The sequence below is a fragment of the Betta splendens genome, chromosome 10, assembly GCF_900634795.4.
Source record: "Betta splendens chromosome 10, fBetSpl5.4, whole genome shotgun sequence".
In the NCBI taxonomy this organism is placed as follows: Eukaryota; Metazoa; Chordata; class Actinopteri; order Anabantiformes; family Osphronemidae; genus Betta; species Betta splendens.
The window spans coordinates 1903111-1922665 of NC_040890.2; positions in this window are offsets into that span (position 1 = coordinate 1903111).

Sequence of the window (19555 nt, forward strand, 5' to 3'; positions counted from 1 at the left end):
ACACGTGACGAGAAAGAGTTTCGTGCGGTGGTCGTTAACATTTCCGAATGTCTTTAAACGCCACATCAGATTTGCGTGCGTCGTATGACGTTGGCTTCCGTTAGATCCTGATCTGCGGTTAACTAGGTAAGTTTGCTCGTTTGCCGTCTGCTCCGCATTTAAAACTTAAAATGTACTGTTTCTAAAAGGAAATATATAAAAAATATAAAAGGAAATATCGCATATGATGTTACTAATATATACTAATCAGTGTTTTTTATTAGCTATAATCAAGCAGATATTATTATTATAGAACACAAGTTAGCGCGATACTACCGTTAGCATAGTTTGCTAACATGAAGTGTTAGTAACTGACGTGTATTACACGATTGGCTGTATTTTCCTGTAACATCAACCGGCGCTCTGTCTATGCCAATGCACCAAGTGGGAATATTAAGTCATATTAAAATATGACTGTAAATGAGCTACCTAAATTTACTTTGAAGATTAAATGTGGCTGCTTTGTCCACTCGCAGGAAAATGTAGAAGTGACGTCTGTTGAACAGTTGACGTTTGTCCGTTGTAATTGTAATTGATATTTGGCCGATGACGTGAAACTAGGTGCAGACTAATTAATTAATTAGTAAAACTAATAAAACTAATTTTTTTCTCTCCCTTTGCTCCCATGTTTTTGTCTGTCGGGAAATTGTGTTGACCCCCCCTCACCTAACTTGTTTTTTATGGTAAGTCCACAATTTCTATAGTGTAAGTGTATTGACAGTCATTCTTTGGCACCTGTGGTCTAAGATAAAACCAAACAGACTTAATCTGAACAAAATTAGTTAAGTTTTTCTGTGTCATCCTGTACTATATACCTATCTTTATATTATTTAGAATGGATAGAATAGAATTCACTGAAACAAATAAGTCAAAATATAATGCCTATAAACTGTACTGATTTGCTGTATTGTATGCTTACATTTCATTAATAGTAGAACTTGTACATGTTCACAATTTCAGTCTAACAGATAATTTGTTTTGTCTTACTTTGCAGGTTGGGTGTTTTGTATCCTGATTTTTTTTGTCCAACAACTTACCTCTTCTTTTACTACTACGACTACTATGACCACTACTTCTCTATAGTAGGCTCTGTCTCCTTATGTTTGTCTTTCGTATTGTTATATGTGACTAAATAACGACTGTATGAACTGAATTTCAACTTGGAATTTTGACTTGGCTAAAGCTGGCAAACGGCAAGACTGACCAGACTTTTCGCCTATCAGGGAAGTTTGCCCTGTAAGGCACCAGACTTAAGAATTTGTGGATCAGGGACGTGAGTCCCTGTGAAGCCTTTATTGGAATTTGTGGATCAGGGACGCAAGTCCCTGTGAAGCCTTTATATTGGAATTTGTGGATCAGGGACGCAAGTCTCTGTGAAGCCTTTATATTGGAATTTGTGGATCAGGGACGCAAGTCTCTGTGAAGCCTGCACTGAGAATTGACCTAAGAATTGACCTGAGAATTGACCTGAGAATTGACCTGAGAATTGACCTGAGAATTGGGTGAACTTGCTGATAGAGATACAGTAAGTGAGTGTCCTGTAAAACCTGAAAAAGGACTAGAGGAATAAAGTTGTAAGGATTTAAGTTAAATACCAGCTATTTGATTAGTTTCTGTTTGTTTATTGAGTTTACTGGGTTTGTTTTATTTCTTCTACCATTATCTTTTAGACAAGAACAGAACTAAAATAAAATATTTTACCTTTGTCAACTTTGTACTAATTAAATATATTTTCATTAACACCTCCGCACATTGATTGTTTTCATAATATATTATAATAGCAAATTACATCTTGTATTTACTGTGTTGTGCCCCAAGTAAAACAATAAAAAACGGTTTTGAAATACATTGTCTAAGGATCTAAACATCAAATCATTTTAACATGCCAAGAAAGTCAAAGAGATCACTGTCTGCTAAGGTAAAGTGGACAAAGCTGGATCTTTCTGGAGAGGTCAGTGGCTGCGTCGGGGAGAACAGTGTGTCCCGTGCTGATGCAGGTAACCCCAATGTGTATGATGACATCACTGAGAAATGGGATCAAAGCCAAGTTGAAGCTTTACAACTGAAGTCACATGACCATGTGATGGGAGATGGTTTTCCATGTGTAGCAGGCCTATGTTATGTTGACTATCTAGGTGATTCAGGTCCTGATCCGTTATGTGTTCTTGCATCACGCAGTCAAGCTTCTATTAAATATGGATATTCCAGAAACAGCCAGTGTACCTGCAACTCTCTTATTTTTCTTGCCTTCCTTCATGAGAACCTGTTACCAGTGCAGACCTTGACCGTGTTCTGGATAAGGGAAATGCAATGTACAGGAAAACCAGAAAAAGGTTCCCTAAAAGCATTCACTTGTGTGTTGCAGTGAGCTGCCCACAAGAGTACCTGCACGACAACATGTGTACAAAGTGACCAAGGGGCCTGCAACGTACGGCAGACTGAGAGAACCTTTGGATGGATCTGCAAGTTCCTTCTTAGACCTACAGGCAGGACTCAGCTGTTTGTTGACAGATGTGCGGTACGCTTTGCTCATGATGAGTCAATTATGTATTGCAGTGTTCAGAAACAGATCAGGCAGATACGGTTTCTTTGATCCTCATGCTAGAAGAGCCAATGGTTTGCCGCATGGGGGTGTGTGCAGCTCAGGTACATCTGTGATGCTGACATTTACACGTCTCAGTGATATGATTGACAGGCTTCTAAGATGTCATGAGATTCTAGGCACACCATTCTCAGGTGTATATGAACTGACACCTTTGGAGTTTACCAGCATGCGCATGGCAAACGTCTCTGGTGGAATTGAAGGCACAAGCAGTACAGCTCAGATTGATGCTTCATCATCTCTTGCAATACATAATAAAGAAGATAATGTTCACTTTGTGGCACCAAAGACTGATATTGTTGATGTCCATGACCTTTCTGATGTGTCACAGCAAATCTCAACAGAAAATATTGCAACATCATCTGCTACAGTAGGTGACAATGATTACAATGCTGGATTGAAGGAAACAAAGTATCAGAATGTGACAAAACTGTCAAAGTGTGACAAAAATAAAAGACGAAAATTGAAAAGGAAAACAGTACAGTCTTCAGATAGACAAATATCACAGGACAAACATCAAACAGCTGATTTCAAACTTAAGAGAAGGGAAAGACAGAACCAACGGTACAAACAAGACAATGAATTCAGACAAAGAAGAAAGCAATACATTAACACCCGCTACAGAGAGGACAGTGACTTCAAGGACAAACAGAAACTATATATCCAGTCCCGCTACAAAGAAAACAGTGGATTTAAGGACAAACAGAAACTGTATGGCAAGTCCCGCTACAGAGAGGACAGTGGATTTAGAGACAATAAGAAGCAATACATAAACAAACGCTACAGAGAGGACAGTGGATTTAGAGACAATAAAAACAATATATAAAGAAACGATACAGAGAGGACAGTGGATTTAGAGACAATAAAAAACAATATATAAAGAAACGATACAGAGAGGACAGTCGATTTAAGGACAAACAAAAATCTTACATAATAAAGCGTTACAAAACTGAACCAGTGTTTAGAAATAAACAAAGACAGGTCATGAAACTTTTTATGCAGGCAAAGTATAGAAGCAATCTTTCATTTAGATTAATGCATAACATGAGATGTGCAGTGCAAATAAAAAGAAAGTACAGACGAACAAGTAGCCAAATGCATGAAACTGAGAACCCTTTGATTAAAAAGGCAATATTATTATTTAAGACACAAATAAAAAATGGTCCCACTTATGTGTGCACAATGTGTCACAAAGCATCCTTTCCAAATCAAGTACGACCCTGCATAAGGTCAAATTATGTCAAAAATACACATGTTGTGGAAGAATGTTTAACAGGAAAGTACATTCATGTCTGTGATGATGAGTGCAGAAGTCTACACTGCAAGGTTCCTATTGAACGACAAAAAGAGTGGCTTTGTTACACCTGTCACAACTATCTGAAAGATGGAGCCTTGGCCCCTCTTGCTGTGGCAAACAATCTGGAGCTTGTTGAAATTCCGCAAGAGTTGTCTGATCTCAACATATTGGAGAGACATCTTATAGCCAAATGCATTCCGTTTGCCAAGATCATTCCTCTTCCTAAAGGCAGACAGGCGGCAATATGTGGCAATGTTGTGTGTGTTCCTTCAGAGGTACAGGAAACAGTTGATGCTTTACCCAGACTAAGAAGCGAGTCTCAGGTTATGAGAGTAAAACTTAAGAGACGACTGTGTTACAAAGGCCATCAGTTATTCCAGACTGTGAACTGGTCTAGACTTGTGAGAGCTCTACATAAACTAAAACAGATCCACCCACAGTATGAAGACGTAACTATCAGAGATGAGGCAGAGCTGTGTGACCCAACTCTTCCTGATGTAGATGATTCAGACGAGGAAATGGAGGGGGATTATGATGAAGATGATCTCATGGAGATTGATGAGTATGAGAACAACATATGTCATGACATAAATATTGGAACTGATTTGCAAGAAAGCCTAGACATGATGCCTCATGATGATAAACCAGAGGAGCCAGAGGAGCAGATTAATGAACAGGATGGGGATATGCCCAATGGTGGCTTTGCTCTAGAATCCTGCCTTCAGCCTCCAGATATTGCAGAGGAGATATTATGTTTTAGTGAAGGGATTTACTGTGTAGCACCTGCTGAAGGAAACAGTCCAGTTAGCTTTTTCAAAACTCCTAAACTAGAAGCCATGGCATTCCCTGCTCAGTTTCCTACAGGTCAGAATACACTTGATGAAAAGAGACGCATCAAATTATCTCCAAGCAAATATTTCAAATCCAGGCTTTTCTCTATTGATGAGCGCTTTGCCAGAGATACAAACTATTTATTCTTTGCACAGTTTGTGACTGAAATACACTTGGCCACATCAAGCATGACCATACAGTTACGGAAAGGGAAGCCTCTAACAAAAGATGGACGGAAAATTACCTCAGCAATGTTGCGCAATAAAAGAGAGGTTGAGAAATTAATCAGAAACAAAGATGCTGTCAGATTTATGCAGCCACTGAGAGGAACACCAGCATATTGGGAAAAAACAACCAGAGATCTGTTTGCAATGATCAGACAGTTGGGAACTCCGACGTTCTTCTGTACATTTTCTGCAGCTGAAATGCGTTGGCCTGAAGTGATTGAGGCAATAAAACGGCAGCAGGGTGAGGAAGTCAACTTTGAGGAGCTGGACTGGGTAGCAAAGACTGACGTCTTAAGAAGCAATCCAGTCACAACGATGCGCATGTTTGACAAACGTGTGGAGGCTTTATTCAGAGATCTGCTCTTGTCTCCTGCTGAACCTCTGGGCAGAATTGTTGACTGGTTTTACAGAGTTGAATTTCAACATCGTGGAAGTCCACACATTCACTGTCTCATCTGGGTGAAAGGTGCACCTGTGTTTGAGGAGGATGATGATAAAACAGTGTGTGACTTTGTGTCCAAGTACATCACAGCGCAGCTGCCTGATCCTCATACACAGCCTGAACTTTACAAGAAGGTCACAGAGGTGCAGATGCATAGCAAGAACCACTCCAAGAGCTGTTTCAAGAGTTTTGGTTCAGGTTGCAGATTTCAGTTTCCCAGACCACCTGCTGCTAAGACAATGATAACAAGACCTGTGGAGGGCATTAAATCTCAGCAAGTGGAAGACGCAAAGAAAAAGCTCAAACCACTCAACCTGTTGTTGCATGAACCTGAAGCCGCCTCTCTAAGTTTGCAGCAGCTTCTGAATAGATGCAACTTGACACTCAGTGAGTATGTAAGGTGTCACAACGTGATCATTAAATCCAGCACAGTGCTACTGAAACGTGACCCAAAGGACTGCTGGGTAAACGGCTATAATCCTCATCTCCTTCAAGCGTGGGATGCTAACATCGATGTGAGCTTCATCCTCAATGCCTATTCTTGTGTGGTGTATTTGACTTCCTACATCACTAAAAAAGAGGCTGGCATGTCAGAGTACCTGAAAACAGTCATTCAGAACTCTGATACTGAGAACATCAGTGAATGTGGTGAAATGAGAGAAATCATGCAGGCCTACTCAAAGAAGAGAGAGATCAGCACTCAGGAGTGTGTGGCTCGAGCCTGTGGCATTAACCTGAAGAAGTGTTCACGTGGTGTCGTCTTTGTACCGACAAATGACAACGCAGTGAAAATGAGTCGTCCCATGTCACAACTAGAGGACACAACAGATGAATGTTCCAACGTGTGGATGACATCATTGACTGATAAATACAAGTGCAGACCAGAAACCCCTGAGTTTGAGGAGATGTGCTTGGCTGACTTTGCTGCTACATGCAGGTTTGTGTATGGTCGACAGACAAAAGGTAAAGATGTTCTGCCTCTGTTGAATGAGATGGGCTTTGTTCAAAGACGGAAACATGACAAACCTGCTATCATCAGGTTCTTCCGTGTATCAGAAAAGAAGGATCCAGAACAGTTTCATGGTGCGTTATTAAAACTCTATGTCCCTTTCCGATCAGAGGTTGAGCTGAAAAGACCTTGCTTTCCCACCTATGAGTCCTTCTATAACCGTGGATGGGTGCAGCTGCCCGGCGATGAACGTTCTGAGAGTGTCAAACAACTCATCAAGCGAAACAGAGATAAATATGAAAAGAACAGTGAAGAGATAGAAGAAGCTGTTGAGGAATATGAACAGAACAAAGGAATGGTCGATGAATGGTCTAACCTGGCACCTGAATCTGAAGTAGTGAGGTTAGAGTGCATTGAAGAACTTCAGGTCAGAGAGCCAGAACCTGACAATGTACAGGAAGATGTGCCAGATTACAGCAGAGAGAGTGATGCTAGGACTGAAGCCAGAGCCATCAGAGAGCCTCCTGCTATAGACGCTACAGTGTTACGTCAGATGTTCCAGAACCTGAACCAGAAGCAGGCCTGTGTGTTTTACGCAGTCAGAGACTGGTGTATAAAGAGTAAGTGGGCTGAACCCAGACCAGTTCTTCTTCTACGTAAATGGTGGTGCAGGAACAGGGAAGTCCCATCTTATAAAATGTATCTACTCAGAGGCATCTAAGATCCTGACTAAACTCCAGAGACAGACTGAGGAGGCAGACATATCTAAACCTACTGTTCTGTTAACAGCGTTCACTGGAACCGCAGCTTTTAACATATCAGGCACAACATTACATGCTCTGCTCAAACTGCCCAGAAGCTTAAAACCCCCGATCCAAGGACTTGGCAATAAACTAGATGAGGTTAGATGTGAGCTTATAAATGCTGAGATCCTGATCATTGATGAAATTTCCATGGTGTCAAAGCCTCTGTTTGTCTACGTGGACGCACGGCTTAAACAGATCAAAGGAAGTCAGAGACCCTTTGGGGGAATGTCTGTATTAGCTGTTGGAGACTTCTATCAGTTGCCACCAGTGAGACAGACCAACCCTCTGTGTGTACATGATCATCTCAGATCGATCTGTGGCAGGAGCACTTTCAGATGGTTACACTGACTGAAATCATGCGCCAGAAAGATGACGTTGCCTTCGCTGAGATGCTGAACCGGATCCGTGTGAAGGAGAAGTCAGAGCCGTTGTCTGAAGCAGACTGTGCCTTGTTGTCATCAGCCATCACTGTACCAGAGCTGTGTCCAACTGATGTTCTGCACATTTATGCAACTAATAAACAAGTAGATGCACACAACCTGCAGACGTTGAATGAACTCCATGGTCACATCATAAAGATCGATGCAGATGACTATAAGAAGGATTTACAAACGGGCAGACTGACAAGACAACCTAAACCCGTTGAAGGAAACAAGAGTGAGTTAGCAGACACACTCAGTGTAGCAGAAGGTGCTCGTGTCATGCTCACAAGGAACATAGATGTGGGTCAGGGTCTAGTAAACGGCTCATTCGCCACATTACGCAGAATAATAACATCTGACCAAGATGGTGAAACACGCGTAAACATGCTTGGCCTCAAGATGGATGATGAAAAGGCTGGGAGGAACCACAGAAACAGAACACAAGGAGAACGTGATGATCTTGTGTATATAGAAAGAGCAGAGGAAAATCTGAAGCAGAAGCGAGTGGTGCGCAGACAGTTTCCTCTCAAACTAGCCTTTGCTTGTACGATACATAAGGTCCAAGGTATGACCACGAGCTCAGCTGTAGTCTCACTGAAGCACATCTTTGAGCCTGGCATGGCGTACGTAGCTGTCAGCAGAGTGACCTCCCTCAGTGGACTCTACATCGTGGACATGGATGAGTCAAAGCTGTACGCAAACCCAGAAATCACTTCAGCTCTGGAGAGAATGAGACAAGTCAGCTTGGAGAACATGATGCCTCTTCTTCACATCACACCATCACTGAGCAGGCACGAGACTCTGACCATCGTTCACCACAACACTGAAGGACTGCCCTCTCATGTGAATGACATCAGGAGCCACCATGAGCTGTGTCTGGCAGACATTTTGTGTTTAACTGAAACTCATCTACATGGATCCTTTGTTGCAGAGAGTCTTCAGTTACAAGACTACACCTTGTTCAAACGCAACAGACATCTTTCATACACCAATTTCCCATTAATTGCTAGAAGAAGTGGAGGTGGAGTTGGTGTTTATGTGAGAAACCACGTCCAGGCTGTTGAGAAGCAGTACTTTAACAACGTGACTGACCTTGAGTTTGTTGTGTTGAGGGTTCAGGCTCCAGTCTCTGCTCTGATTGTAGCAGTGTACAGACCTCCTGACTACATCATGACACCGTTCCTGTCCAACCTAAGTAGCCTTTTGGACTCTCTAGAGATCATGGACTGTCAGCAAATTATTGTCTGTGGAGACTTTAACGAGAACCTTTTGTCAAGTGCAAGGAAACCAATTCTGGAGCTGTTTCAGTCTCGAGGATATGTTCAACTTATTTCTGCTGCAACCACAGATAAGAACGCGCTGCTGGACGTCATTTACATCTCTGAGCCAGAGCTCTGCGTCCATTCAGGTTTACTGCACACATACCACAGTTACCACAAAAAGGACACAATGGCTAACATAATCTGTTAGATTTTATACATATTATAGATGTTAAAAAAAGAGTTTATTATATAAATGTTTCAAAAACTCTAATTATCATGTCATGATGACAAATGGGCTGAGAAGAATAAATGTGCTCTTATACTGTATACAAAGATTATAAGCACAAATGTAATATCTAAAAAATTTAAAAGGGGTGTCCTCTGTGTGGCCACACTTCACCATCTCACCAGGCTGCCCCAGTCTTTATAAGACTGAGAGGGAGGGAGGGTGGATCAGAGGTGGCCCATTTTTAAAATATGTGACTGCTACTTTAAACCTTTTGCTAAAAAAAAAATATACCATGGCCATTTTTATCTTGCAATGATAACTGTAAAGTTTTAGTAAGGTTTCTGTAAATTAAGGTTTAAGTCATTCAAGTAAATTAATTCTATGATCATCAAATTGTAATTGTGTGTTATGAAACAGCTAGAGAATTATGTCAACAAGCAAAGTGAAGTTTAGATTGGTACATATTGTACTCATGTCCAGCCAGGGACACCAGTGGATGCTATGTATACAATAAAATATGTCATGATGGCAAAAAGACAGAGAAGGATAAATGTGAATGAAAAGTACTACTTAGACAGTTAAGAGTAAAAGATTAACTGGTGATGGAATGAATTTGATTGAGCTCATATACTGTAGACAAAGATTTAAAGCACAAAAAAACTATTGTATAAAAGGAACGGGGGAGTCCTCTGTGCGGCCATGCTTTACCATCTGCCAGGCTGCCCCAGTCTTTTTGGGGCTGGGAGGGAGGGAGGGTGGATCAGAGGCTCCCCAATTTTTTTTATCTTGCAATGATAACTGTAACTTTTAGTAAGGTTTCAGTAAGGCTTTTGAGTGAATTAACAGGTATTATGCCAATAAGCAAAATGAGTTTTAGTTTGCTTTAGTTTCTTTTTATTTGTTTCTCTTTTTTTATGTTTGACACATTTTGGCCAATGCATTTACCAGGGTGGGTCTGGGTCAGGGTTGGTAAATGCACTGGCCAAAACAGCTTCAGTAGGTGGGTAAACACATGTACACCAATTTGTACATCAATGTACCCACCTACTGACACATAAATACTGTACATCACAAAATATACTGTACTAATGTAACACCTACTTTCTAATACATACCAGCTAACGATATGGATGAATATCCATATCTATCTCACCCCTTGTCCAAATAGTTCATTTGTGGTTTGGTCAGAAAATAGAAGATTCCGAAAGCTTTCCTTTTAATTCTGTGATGATCATATTGCAATTTTAAATTGTGAAACATCTATAAAATGATGCAAATATGCAAAATGAACATTAGTTTGGTAAGTTTTTTTTTTTTTAAATGTGTTTTGTGTTTTGTCTTTTATTTTTATGTGTCAAACATTTTGACCAGTGCATTTACCAGGGCGGGTCTGGGTCAGGGTTGGTAAATGCACAGATACATCACAAATATGCCTTAGTAATGTAATACCTACTTTTTAATGCATACTAGCTGATGCTATGGATGAATATTCACATCTATCCCACCCCTTTTCCAAAACAGTTTGAATAGTTTTAAAGTAAAACGGTTTTGTTATAATTTTTGGGACATATGTTTTTACTGTGATGACATCTATTCTGCACCTCATCCAACGCTTTGATGATCAGTTCACAACGACCAAGATGTCCTGCTACAACAGAATTGAAAGCCCAGAACTATTTTAGCTGTCAGTAAAGAGCAGTCATCTGGATCACACATCTTCATCTTCCTGCTCGTCTGATCTATTCTTCAAAGCAGAGAATGACACAACTCATGTCAACTTGGTCCCAGTTTAGTGACAACTAAGACATCGTACTACCACAGCTGATTCAAGCATCTGTATACAACAGGAGACCCCATCATCCAGTGTTCATGTCCACATCTACACAAATGGTATAAGGTAAGGATTTTATTTTATGTTTATTTAAGTTTGTATTTAACTGCTTTTTGTTGTTGGCTTCTATTTATTTAGACAGGCTGCTTTCTTGACATGTGCTTTATATTCTTTTAGGTTGCAGGTGAAGCTTCTGTTTACAATAAGTTGCATTTTTTCAAGTCTCCGTCCTCCATGACTCTGCTATATTGAAGTGGAGAACAGGACTGTGAAACCTAATAAATATGTGCTTTGCAAAAGTAAGTAAGGCAATCTAACCTAAATCCAGTGTCGATTTTTATGTTTCTGATGATCATAGAATTTAATTTACTATTGTCATGTTGTCTTTGATTAGGACAAACATCATTTGACCTCCACATCATTGTGTGTACTTACTGTCACACAATTGAGTTCTGTAGTTACTGTTATCATTTACCAAATGATCAGACATACTACTACTGGGAGAAACAGCTGCAGATTGTCATCACCTTCAGAGTGATAGTACCTTATCCAATCTGGATTTAAAGGTATAATTTTTCTTATATTGTTCACTCCTTCGATCAGACTAAAATAACACGGTTTATGAATGTTTTAGGTGTTTTGATGATTATTCATATACTTTAATTTACTATTGTCATGTTTTTCAGTAGTTCAGTAGTTACTGACATAATTTGGTCAGTTGTACAGCTGCTGGGAGACACACAGCTGCACACTGTCATTACCATCAGAGAAATTCTATGTTCTCCAATCTGGATTTCAAGTTATAATTTTTATTATATTACTCACTTCTATGATCAGACTAACAAAAACACTGCTTTATTGTTTTGGAAATGAAGATACACTAATGATTCTCATTTTTGTTGGGGTTCAGCTTTCCTATCTCACCATAACAATGCCTTCACACCAAATATTCACCAGACTCGGAGTTGTGGCTCATTAGTAATATCAGGGATATTACAGTGTTTGTCTGTGCCATAGTTCCCTAGTGTTTGTAGTGCGTGATAGGATTAAATGTATAGAAATATGACAAAATGCACTGATCATCTGCAGACGAAATCAGTGCAAAATACAGTGCACGCACACACACACACACAGACACACAGACACACACAGACACACAGACACACACACACACACACACACACACACACACACACACACACACACACACACACACACACACACATTATTTCAATATACAATATAGAAAGGAAACAAATCCAGGTCTGAGGAAAATAAGAGTCTTGACAAAGTTCAGCCATATAAATTACTGATTACTGGGGTGCGATTTCAGCTGGTATGTATGTGAAATGTTTTTCATATTTGCATGCTTATCTTTGGATTAATCTAAAATTTAGGGCCAGTATTAATCTACATTCTTGACTTTTCATTGCTCGCATAATTTGTGGAGGGGTTCAAGATACCCACAGTAATTTGTGTTTGTTTCCAAACACAAATTACTGTGGTGTCTGTAGTGACGTTCGAGTGTTCCCTAAACCTTAATTGATAAACTACTGGAATTGTTAACCAATGTATAAGCATGATATGAAAAACCTTCTGATAGTGGGACAAAATAATTTCCTAAACTCTACAGTATCTAAAAATGTATTTTTTATTAGTAAAAACTTTTAATATTTGGAATACATTGTATTTCCACTTAATAAAAAGAAACGTTTTTTCATCTAGACATATTTGTCAATTAAATGATTTCACGTATTGTTATGGTAATGTTTTTAGTGTTTTTTTAATACTTTTTTTCAAATTTGTAGTACTGTTGTAATACAGTAACACTTATTTTTTTCATTTTATTTTGTACATTTTACTGGTTGGTTAAAGACACACAGTCATCCAGAGTTTATACAATGAGATTTGAAAGCCTTGTCCATGCTTCTGTTTTGTAAATGAGTGAAATGTAAAGTACAGAACATTTACAAGTGGCATTGTTTGTGCAGTAATGACTTCCTCACCCTTTTGGTGAACAATGTTTGTTCATGATAAATGCTGTACTTTATCTTGCAACTATTAGGTGTTAAGTATATATTAAGATTATCAAGTATTAAGTATTATATGATAATGTGTAATCATATATATGCATAACTGTATGTATATGAATGTATTTATGTATGGGTAAATGCACACGCCTTAACATTTGTATTATAATTAATTATTTAACCTTTAACAACATTACTGTAGTTATTTACTTAATAATGTGATAATTGTTTACCAAAGGTGTGTTTCTATTTTATTTTAATTATTTTTGTGTGCTCATTTTGTTGTTTGGTATGTTGCTTGTTTTCAGCAGCTTGGTGGTACTTTCTCTAAACCCCCCCTCTCCAAAACACACACACACACACGCACACACACACACGCACACACACACACAAACACATATGCACACACACGGGCACACCCCAACACACACACACGCACACACACATACACACGCATACTGTACATAGACACACACACACACACCGAACACACACACACCGAACACACACACACCGAACACACACACACACACACACCGAACACACACGCTACTAATTATTGAATGTTGTGGTGATATTTTAAATGTACAGATAAATTGTCTGTGAGCAACTCAATGTGTGCATGTACATTACTGTACAGGTAATTCTGAATGTAGATATTTCAATATTTAGATTTTGTACTGGCATTAAATAAACATTTTCATTTGTAAAATTATTTGTTTTTTTTTTTGTAGAAATTTAAAAAACGACATGTTGTTGGAGAGTTAGCATAAGTTAGGAAGATGATACTGCGACACCTGTCAAGTGACCTGTTTCTTTCTTGACTATTCTGCTGAATTGCTATCATCTTTTTATTCTTTGTCAACATGTTGTCGATTTCATCACTTTGTCGTAGTTTTGTCGTTTTCAACGTTTTCATGGTTATAATCGTCAAATTTTTTATCGCTGTCATCGTTTTAATCTTTGTCAACGTTTTGTCGTTTTCATCGTTTTGCCGTAGTCAACTTTTTGACGTCAGCAGCTTAATCAGCGTTTGGCATCATTGCGGCAGCAGATCAGCTCTCCCACGTAATTTCTCGAGAAATTACTTTTTCTAGTTTTTTTTATAAATGTATTATTATAAATATTATAGATTATTATGCGTCTTTGCTCGCTAGTGCGCTAGTGTTTGTTGTCAATTGCCAAAGCTGCTGATGTTTTTACAGTTTCCAGGCCAGCCGAGAGACACAGTCCCTCCTCCAGCCAATCCAATAGAATAATATAAGTATAATAACATAAAATAGGAATCTATATTTATTCATCAATCTGTGTTATAAATGTATTTTATATGCATATTTGTACTCGTCTTCTGGTTTGTTGATCATGAGGAAAAAATACAAAACAAACTGGATTCGTTTCGTTTCGTCCTATCTTTATATGAGCGACAAACGGAATTCAAGTGTTGTTGTTTTTTCGACACAGGGCACGGAGTTGGATTTAAAGCTGATTTTTCGTTTTGAGAAAAAAGCAGAGAACGAAAAACTAAGTCGTTCTCTCGTTATAGCAGCGTTTAAGTTTAACCAAACTCTTAAAAATTTACTCCGACCGCAATGACCTATAGTTTGCTCTGACTCTGAATGAAAAGCCCGAATGACAGATGACGTGTCCAGGTAGAGCTTAAGCAGAAATGTATGCATGTGATAATGCAGGCAACGAGAGAATCGGGGAAGTGGCGTCACCGTCTAAAGCAGACAGTGATGTGACGTTCCAACGATGGTGCTGATGAGCCACCTATTCATAGGCAGATGACTTGGATCAAGTTGTCAATGCGCGCTAGTGTTTGTGGTCAAATGCTGATCCCCCCCTCTGCCTTTATACAGTATGTCCTCGTGTGTAAGTACTGTGTCGGGTCTGTGTACATTTTACGTTTGATTTCCCCCTCTAGAATAAATCAAGCCGTTTTCTAGGTAAATTGTCCAGAAAATAAAATACAAAGAACATCCGCTTCCTTATTTCTCTTGATATAAGCGAAAAACGGAATTTAATCACAGCACCGTGTTAAAACCAAATAAACGAGCTGAAAACAGTGTTTTCAAAACTAGACCTGGAATTAGATTTAAAGCCGTTTCCCGTTTTCTCGTTTTGTGGAAAAAAGATTTTATTCTGGGGGACAAATCAAACAGTTGGAACTACACGGAACGTTTTCTGTTTCTCGATTAAAAAGAAACAAACGGCATTTATTCAAAGCAGCGTGTTAAAAACGAAAAAACGAGCTGAAAAGATTTAAAGCCGCTTTCCGTTTTCTCATTTGGTTTCAACGATTTGGTGCAATTAAATAGTTAAAACACTAAGACATAGGCAATGTGCCCTTTAAACGGAAGCTGCATTATTACACTTTACCGTAAGGAAATTTTCCACAATGTCTGCAGAAAAACAATGTTTTATTACACAGGCAATACAGTGGATTTGGAACTCGCTCCGCGTGAGTTACGCCGTCTGATGCTGATTCAGTTGCAAAGCAAACTTCAAACCCCATCCCCTACTACGTATTGGCACAGGGACATTAACATATTGTCTCCACTCGGTCAATAGGTGTAAAATACTTTAGCTCCGAGACAAAGAAAAGCTTCATGGGAGATCGGGCAGCGTGATCAGCTGCACCTACGTAGGCTGTGAGACGCCAAAACCTTTCACTTGACTTTTTTAAATGCTCTTCTTATGGTATTTCACACAGGTCTGGCAGATTACCACTGCTAACGTGTAGAGAATATCATATTTCTGTAATAAAAATAAATAAATTGTTTCTCTGCCTGCTACAGCCTCGGCTGCGTTGGGTTGTTAGTGTCCCTTTCACCTGTACCACATGAAATGTGTTCCTACAAAGGTGATCAGCCGCTTTCACAATCAGAATCGTTTTTATTCCCCAGGTTTGAACAGGGCAAACATTATTTTTATTTACAAAAAAATTAAAATGTTCACATGTGATTTGCCCGCTTTGATGTAGACAGAACTCTTGAAAGCATTTTACTTTACATTCCGTTTATTTCGTTATTCCCACTTTCATAACTGTCTGATAAATAAAAGTGGGCGGGGCTATCAGTCCCGTAGCAAAGGTAAGCGCTGACTGTGGGGGCTGGGCGCATCAACATACAGGACAAAGACCTGTGTTCCTCTGCTACAGCCTCCTCTTTCAGTCTGTTGTAATTGCAAACGCTGCACTGAGCTCTCTTTTACTTTGATGAGTTTTGCGTCTACATGAAATCGGGCAGAACAACGTCCATGCGTTTGTCACCGCTGAAAGCGGCTGGTGAACCTCTTGGGACATGGCTGTAGCTCTGCAATGACTTTATGTGGTACAGGTGAAAGACGTAATAACGAAATAAATGGAATATAAAAAGGAAACGCTTTCAAGCGTTTTCTGTTTATATTTTTAATGCACATTTAATAAAACTGTACTGTCGTTTTTTCGTACTTTTTGGTGACGTTACAGTGCAAACCGTATGGGATTCTTTTAAACAAATAAAAATAATGTTTGCCTTGTTCAAACCTGGGGAATAAAAACGATTCTGATTCTGAAAGCGGCTGATCAACTTTGCAGGAACACATTTCATATGGTACAGGTGAAAGGGAGACTAACAACCCAACGCAGGCGAGGCTGTAGCAGCAGAGAAACGCAGATATTTGTCCTGCGTGTTGATGCGTGTTTCCCCTTCCCCCAGTGTCCCTGCTCTGGGACGTGGATGGCCCCGCCCACTTTCTAATAAGAATAGGAAAACCTTTAATAGTCCCGCAGTGGGGAAATTACCTCTCACAACAGCAGTACAGATGAGCGAGAATACAGGTACAGAACAGTTTGTGTTGGCACAGTACAAAGCAGTACAGTACAGTACAGTTAGAGTGAGTATGAGGTCATTGCAGGGTTATTTCACAGTAATGGGTATGAGATTTGTGCCGGTAACAATATACATGATTGTTCACAGATTTACACAAATATTGTGCAGAGCAGGTTGCTATATAAACCACTGATGCAGTGGGTGAGTGACTGTAGTGGGACGTGGTCAACAGTTCTGATTTATACAGTCTGACAGCAGCAGCAGCAGCAGGTAGGAAGGATCTACAATATCTCTCCTTCACACAGCGAGGGTGGATCAGTCTGCTACTGAAGCTGCTCTCCAGAGCAGACAGTGAGTCCTCCAGTGGGTGAGAGTCCTGGTCCATGATGGATGTCAGTTTAGCCAGGACCCTTCTCTCACCCACCTCCTGCACCGTGTCCAGAGTGCAGCCCAGGACAGAGCTGGACTTCTTGATGATCCTGTCCAGTCTCTTCCTGTCCCTCACTGTGATGCTGCTGCTCCAGCAGACCACACCGTACAGGATGGCTGATGCCACCACAGAGTCATAGAAGGTCTTCAGGAGTGGCCCCCTCACTCCAAAAGACCGCAGTCTCCTCAGCAGGTAGAGTCTGCTCTGACCCTTCCTGTACAGCGCATCCGTGTTATGAGTCCAGTCCAGTTTATTGTTCAGATGCACTCCCAGGTACTTGTAAGAGTCCACTCTCTCAATGTCCCTTCTCTGGATGGGCATCGGTGGGATGACAGCAGGCTGCTGTCTGCGGAAATCCACCACCATCTCCTTCGTTTTCCCTACATTGATCAGGAGGTGGTTCCGCTGGCACCAGTCCACAAAGTTCTGAGTGAGTCCTCTGTACTCTGCATCGTCATCATCGGTGATGAGTCCGACGATCGCAGAGTCATCAGAGAACTTCTGCAGAACACAGCTGTCCGTGTTGTGTCTGAAGTCTGACGTGTAGAGGGTGAAAAGGAAGGGGGCCAGTACAGTCCCCTGTGGGGCCCCCACACTGCAGGTCAGAGTGTCAGACACACAGTCCCTGGCTCTCACAAACTGAGGCCTGTTTGTGAGATAGTCCATAATCCACTCCGTCAGATGAAGGTCCACACCAGCCTCCTCCAGTTTGTGTTTCAGAAGCATCGGCTGGATGGTGTTAAAGGCACTGGAGAAGTCAAAGAACATGATCCTCACAGTGCTGGTGGGCTTCTCTAGGTGGGAAAGAGCTCGATGTAGGAGGAAGATGACAGCGTCGTCTGCTCCTATGCCGTGTCGGTAGGCGAACTGCAGCGGGTCCAGGTAGGTTCCCACTGCAGAGCGGAGGTGACCCAGGACCAGTCTCTCCAGTGTCTTCATCAGGTGTGATGTCAGAGCCACTGGTCTGAAGCTGCTGGGGTCTTTGGCGTGCGGTGTCTTGGGCACTGGTACCACCCAGGAGGTCTTCCAGAGCTGTGGTACCACCCTCAGCTTGAGGCTCAGGTTGAAGACATGCTCCATAACTCCACACAGTTCGCCTGCACAGGACTTAAGGAGTCTGGAGCTGATGCCGTCTGGTCCAGCTGCTTTCCTGGCCTTGATCTTCCTGAGCTCACTTCTCACCTGGGTGCTGGAGAAGGATAGGGGTTGAGGAAGTGGCTCAGTGTGGTGTGAAGTGAGGGGTTGAGGGAGTGTCTCAGTGTGGTGTGAAGTGGGGGGGTGTGGTTGGGATGAGTCACCAGTCGTCAGGGCTGAGGGTAGAGGACTTTGTGTAAAGGTGTGAAGGGCTGTGGGGGCTGGTAATCCAGTGGTATGAGGTGACAAGAGGTTTGGAGGCAGCTGTTGGAAGGTGTGAGTGGGTGCTTGGTCAAACCTATTAAAGTGTGAGTTCAGCTCATTGACCCAGCTCAGGTCCCCCTCAGCCTGTGGGTGTGGAGCTTTGAAGCCTGAGATGGTTTTAAGGCTTCTCCACACCTCACTGACATTGTTGTGTTGCAGCTGCTTCTCCATCTTCCTCCTGTAGCTGGACTTCCCCTCACGGATTTTCCTCCTCAGCTCCTTCTGCACCCTCCTCAGCTCCTCCCTGTCTCCTGATTTAAATGCTCCCTTTAGCAGAGCTTTAATATCAGATGTGACCCACGGCTTGCTGTTGGTGAAACACCGAACCCGCCTGGTGGAACCAGTGTTTTCACAGCAGAAGTTGATGTAGTCCGTTACACAGTCTGTTATTGCGTTAATGTCTTCCCCATGTGGGTCGCAGAGCTTCGTCCACACAGTGGTGTTAAAACAGTCCCTGAGAGCCTCCTCGCTCACATACTGGGTGTATGTAGGCAGAGCAGCTGAAGGAGGTGCATGGTTAAAGTCCCCAGAGATCAGGAAGAGGGCCTGTGGGTGCTGTGTTTGCAGCCTGCTGGTGACTGAGAGCAGGGTCTCAGAAGCTGTGTCAGCGTTAGCGGAGGGTGGGACGTACACAACAATTATTATAACGTGTGAAATCCCGTGGCAGGTAGAATGGCCTCATGCCCACCGCCAACAGCTCAATGTCTCTGTTACACAGCTTCATTTTGACAGTGCAATGTCGTGGCATACACCACCTGATGTTCACAAACACAGCCAGACCCCCTCCTTTCCTCTTACCGCTGTTCTCCGTTCTGTCCGCACGTAGCAGATGAAAATTGTCCAGTGCGACAGTCGAGTCCGGGATGAGTGACGTCAGCCAGGTCTCCGTGAACAGCAGGACGCTGCTCGTTCTGTACTCCGGCTGGTACCGTGTGAGCGCCGCGAGCT